Source organism: Lathyrus oleraceus, chromosome 5, assembly GCF_024323335.1.
Source record: "Lathyrus oleraceus cultivar Zhongwan6 chromosome 5, CAAS_Psat_ZW6_1.0, whole genome shotgun sequence".
Classification (NCBI taxonomy): domain Eukaryota; kingdom Viridiplantae; phylum Streptophyta; class Magnoliopsida; order Fabales; family Fabaceae; genus Lathyrus; species Lathyrus oleraceus.
The window spans coordinates 292,193,632-292,199,550 of NC_066583.1; the positions used below are offsets into that span (position 1 = coordinate 292,193,632).

General features: G+C 28.8%; 1 non-coding gene across 1 annotated transcript; it reads right to left on the minus strand.

Annotated features, from left to right (window-relative positions):
• Positions 1–3,920: 3,920 nt before the first annotated feature.
• Positions 3,921–4,115, minus strand: LOC127090045 (U2 spliceosomal RNA). Its single transcript, XR_007791580.1, has one exon. It is a non-coding gene; the product is annotated as a U2 spliceosomal RNA (small nuclear RNA).
• Between the last annotated feature and the right edge of the window lie 1,804 nt (positions 4,116–5,919).

Here is a 5,919-nt window from a genome sequence, read left to right on the forward strand (position 1 = left end):
TATATATATATATATATATATATATATATATATATATATATATATATATATATATATATATATATATATATATCAGTTTTGTTATTAAATAGAGAGGTATATAGGCTAGTTTGGAAAATATAAAATAGCTATTGTTGGGGTTCAAATCCATGACCATTTAAACTAACCCCTCGGGTATTTTTCAACTGATGGATAATATTCTCATTTTTCATGTCACCCTTCGTTGCCTCTACATTGTAACCTAGGTCGAATCCATTTTGCGTCCGATATAACATGTGTTATTTGTAGTAGTGAATTATGGTTAATAGATTAATATTTTCTTGTTTAATCAATTATGAGGACTTTTTACAATGGATAATCGATGAAACTATTATGGTTAATATATTAACAGATTTGTAAAGACTCCAATTGATTAGTGAAAACTTTAATCCGTTAATGATGGTGTAGTTCAAAAACCTTCCAAATTTGGCTTGTCTGATCGATTAACAATTAGGGTTAATCGATTAAGACATTAAAAAGGCTTATGGTTCTTTTCATTTTTTTATCAAATTCTTTTCATAGAAATAATGGACTTCTCCTTATTTAATTTACACCATAATTTGAATTTGAAATCATTTTTTCTACTTTCTACTATATTCCTCTTCAAAGTTGCCTTAGTGTAGAGATAGAAAAAATATATTTGATATTTTTATTGTACTTATGTGATGTCTATCGTGTAGTTTATTTAAGAGGTTTTGGTCACTTTTGTAATATCTTTGAAATGAGTCTATGTTTAGTTATTGAGATTATCAAGTAAAAATATTTGTTTGGTTCGTGAGCTCAGCCAAAAAAAAATTATTTTTCATTTTTCAGATTAGATAGTGAAAATCTCTATTTAGTTCTTGTGTCCAACATGTGAAAAAAATATTATTTGGTTATTGAGATTAGCATGTCAAAATCGGTGTTTGGTTCTTGAGCCCAACCGGTGAAAAACTCTGTTTGGTTTGGAAATTAGCCAGTATAAAATCTCTTTTTGGTTTGGAGATTAACTCGTATAAAATATTTTGCTTGATTGGGGATTAGCCAGTGTTAAATCCCTTATTTGGTAGTAATAATACTTGTGGGTATAACCTGTAAACAAAATCATATCTTTATTTCGTGAAATTCTCAAGAGGAAACGCATTGGGACATGAGAAGGCCAAGTGGTCAAGTCAAATCTGTATCAATTTATTGTGCATTTATCTCTTCCCTTTTCCCTCTATCTTTATACTCTTTATTTATTTCAGTGGCATTTCCTTCTCTTAATCTCTCGGATATTCTTCGATTTAAATATTCCACTCTTTAATATGTTTTTGCTTTATAAAACTAACTTAAATTTTTTTACAATTGAACTTTATTTTTCAATCAACACAATCCCCCCCCCCCCCCCCCTTGTGTTTGGAGTCACTTAGTCAACACGTGACATCAGAGTCTAACCTTTGTTATATGACTAATCATCTTAGATGTAATATGATGGCTTCAAAAACTTATTTTTTTAACAATATAGTTTTCATGAATACACATCTATCATTTGATGGTAACAATATTGTTTTCATGAATACACATCTATCATTTGATGGTAACAATATAGTTTTCATGAATATACATCTATCATTTGATGGTAACAATATAGTTTTCATGAATAAAGTATTTTAACACCTATAAAAAACTATAACATATTACATGAATATACATCTATAAAAAAACTATATTTTAACACCTTTTAATTTTATTTATAAAAAATTATAACATATTACCACGATTGAGCTAGAAACCGATGGATAAAGTATTTAGAGAACACGACTTTGAATCTCAGGAACTACATTTTATCACCATTCAAATTTTTTTAAAAGTTTTTTATAACCTATTACCTCATTTTTGCTGGAAATTGAGGGATAAACTATTTTTTTTTTATTTAGGACCAATTTGATGAAACAATTAAGTAATGAATCTCTGTCGTCCATTTAAAAGTTAACAATAGTCAAGATATTGTCAACTCATCAATCCACATGAAACATTAGTGATCCACGTGAGACTCTAACTAGCAAATTAAAACATGAATGTCACAACTATCCATCTTGGATGAAAGTGCTGAAATTTAAACGTAACATATTGAAAACAATAATAATGAAAGCAAAAGCAGGAAAATATTTCAAGGTTAGTTTCTTAATGTATTCTCTAATAATTCCTTGTTAAAAATGTTTAATGTTAGTTAAGAAAGCATGAAAGTAATTTATTAATATTAGTTGTAGTTGCATCAAGTAAAATGTTTAATATTGTTGTTTTTGAAATTTAATATTTAACGATTATATTGATTATGAAAGAACTATCACTTTGTGTAAAGGGTCTTTTGAGGAATCATCATCAGAAATATTTTTTGAGGAATCATCATTAGGAAGAACTTTTTGAAGAATCATCACTAAGAATATCATTCGGAGAATATTTATATCAATATTTCATTCTAACATACGAAAACTTTGTAGCATCGGATAACGAAGCAGTAACAACACATTTATCAACTAAAGATTCATTCAAATATTTATTCAAAGCCTCATCTGAAAATTCATTAGAGGATTCACATGAAGTATCATCTAGAAGATCATCAAAGAAATTAGATGAAGAAGGAGATGTTTGTTTCAAAGCTACTTACAAATAAATATCAAGGCCAAAACGGACCAAGGAAGCTGCAATATCCTCATTTAATCGATTAAATAAATATGGCTAATCATTTAAAGATTAAATGTTCTTAAAATCTAGTGTTGTAAAGACAAAATCAATCGACTAAGAAATCACATCCTCAAGAAAATCTTCATCAAATCTATTCAAAATCATAATTAGTGAAGAATTCAAATCTCCATGAATATTTTATCGATTAACAAGGACTTTTAATCGATTAAAAGGCTAAATTTGGAAAGCTTCTCAAATCAAATATATTTGGATCAAATTCCTCTAATCAATTATGATATTTCTTTTTCAAATTATATTTAAAACACTTTTAGATAAAGTTAAATAAGGTACGCTCTCTTCTCTCTTTCATTCATCCTAGAATTTTCTTTTCGTCTTGTTTGAGTGAGAGTTTATGCTTTTTGTCACTATTATCATCATCTTTGTGGCTTCAATAAGAGCTATTATCGTTGGATATCTTTCATCAAGTATTTACTCTTCAATGGACTTTTCCTCTAGAGCTCAAGAAGAAATTTCAACAATTAGTTCCTCAACTGCAAAGTGTTCAAAATGCATATCTTGTCGTAAAGTTTTTTTAGAGATTTCAGCCTCTACAATTATATTTACCAAGCTTTGCTCAAAGACTTATTTGTCAAGAAACCAAAATCTACCTATCTAGAGAATTTGGAATGTCGTTGTTACCATTTATCTTTGAAGCAAACACGATTAATAACCCACAATCTCGGAAACACGATCACTGACGTGTGTTTCTTGAGAACACGATCAAGAAACTAACCGGAGCTCTGATACCAATTTATTAGTGCGTGAGGAACTTTAAGTGAGGAGAGAGAGAGAGAGAATGAAGAATAAAACGTCTCATCCCATAACAATATCGGGTTTCTATTTTCTACTATAATAGAAGTTTTATCTCCCATGAAATTGCAAATATCCCATAAGAATATCATGTTTCTATTTTCTATTATAATAGAAGTTTTATCTCCCATGAAATTGCAAATTCGCAACATACTAGTCCCACATCTTACAATTTCAAAATTGACAACAAGTGTAAGATTTGTCTGATTTTACTAGTTAATTATAATTTTAGAGATAAAATTTGACTATAGATAAAAAGAACAATAATCTGAATTAAATTAAATAAAGAAATATTAGGTAATTAATTTTAATTGGAGAAAGAGAATTACAATGCAACTAAGTTAAAAAAGATTGGTTTAGATTTGGTGGGGTGCGCCAGCAATCGCTTTAGTGCAACGCAAAAGCGACACGCAAGAGACCCAATAGCAAGCTACTGTGGTGGCCTCTTCCCCTCAAGAAATAAATTTAATATCGTGTGGACCATTGGCCCACATATCAGATATTAAACTGATAAGAACAGATACTACACTTGATCTTAGCCAAAAGGCCGAGAAAGGTATGCTTATTCCCTTAGCTTGCTTCTGTTTTTATTGCATATTTCCTCTGTTTCTTATTTGCCTCCCCGATGTGGGACTTAAACTTGCCTGGCTCCATTTTGAACTTCAACTTACAACAATTTCCTTTTCCCTTATTATATTATTACAAGAAAATGACTTGCTAGTTTCCACAACAAACTTTGAATTTTTGTTACTGACTCTGCTTCACTTGTTCCTATTACCATCCCCTACTGACTGCTTCATATTAGCATCAATTAATGGTCACATAACATTCATTATTACCAAAACGCAAAACTGAATCAACACTTGCTTGGATGTTTTGTTTCGTTATATAACTCATCCACTTCAAATTAACTTAATGTTAATTATATGCTACAATAAAACAACAATCCAGCATCTTATTAACTTAATGTTAATTATATGCTACAATAAAACAACAATCCAGCATCTTATTCTGCACTTTGTTACGATGCAACAGGAGTTGGAATGGACCAATTACAACCACACTCTTTAACAACTTTCTCATTTTATATCCTTCTCATTTTCTTATTATTATTAAAAATGGCATTCTAAACTTACACAAATTGCTTCTTTTTTTATTATTAATTATTTGCTTTTTATTCACTAACTAAAAATATAAAATAATATTTTCTAAGAAAAATAAAATATCTTTTATTTTACTCAAATTATTTTAATCGTTGTAAGAAATATAAAATGGGATAAACTCACTGTTGTCCTAGTGACTAATTTTTCATTTAATCTTTGTAATAAACGTTCTCAATATTTTCAATACTCTTGTCACTATTGCAATGGATCAAAACTACTGACATTTGTTTTTTCCATAGGAGAATCTCTGCTAACAAACACCTCAACCAATTTGCTTATTTAGTAGCAGTGGTAAGTAATATCATTTTTTATTCCATACTGAATTGAGCAAGAATCATTTGTTTCTTATAATTCCAAGAGAATGCTCATCGAGAAATCCCTCTCCCTCCAATGAGAATTATATTTAGCACATAAAAAATAATCAATAATATTTTCCCGGCTAATGAGAAGTAGCAACAAAATGTAGAATAACAGTAATAGAAAAATTTAGTTAGTTGAAGTATGTCTTAAAACCTTAAGTGATATAAAGAGGAAGAAAATATATTTTCATTATTCTATTAACTTCACAATACAATTGATATTTTATTCTTTTTTCAACTCTACCATTAATTTCACGAGAATATGGTCAAGTTTACCTTGCTACTTAATCATATTTACTAATTGACTTTTGATAATAAATTTGGCTTATATGAATTAATCATCTTCCCTAAATATTAATTAATCCTAATTTATCTTGAAATATCATATAATCATTTCGAAATGACTAAAATACACATTTATGATAAAATGGCATTTTACCCTTCGTCTTTTTAATTCCATTAATTTATTACATAATTGAAATTCCAATAGGTCATTTAGGTCAGAATGTTACAATGATCACCTATCATCTTCAATCACAACCTTAAATACACTTTATGTAAAATGACCAAAATTCCAATAATGCATTTCACCTTATCACATAACTCGATGCATCCTTTATTCTTAATCTTGTTTAATTATTATTAATCCACTAAGATTTAAGTCCACAATTGATTATACCTTAATACCAGTATTAATTGAGCAAGGTGAAATGTGGGATACATCCCACTTCTTAATTAATTTCTTCTTCGAAATTCATGCTTCGCCTACGGGATCAGTAACTCATCTATGTTCAGGTTTTCAATCCTTACGCATCATTTGTTTGATTGTAACTTTCATACAT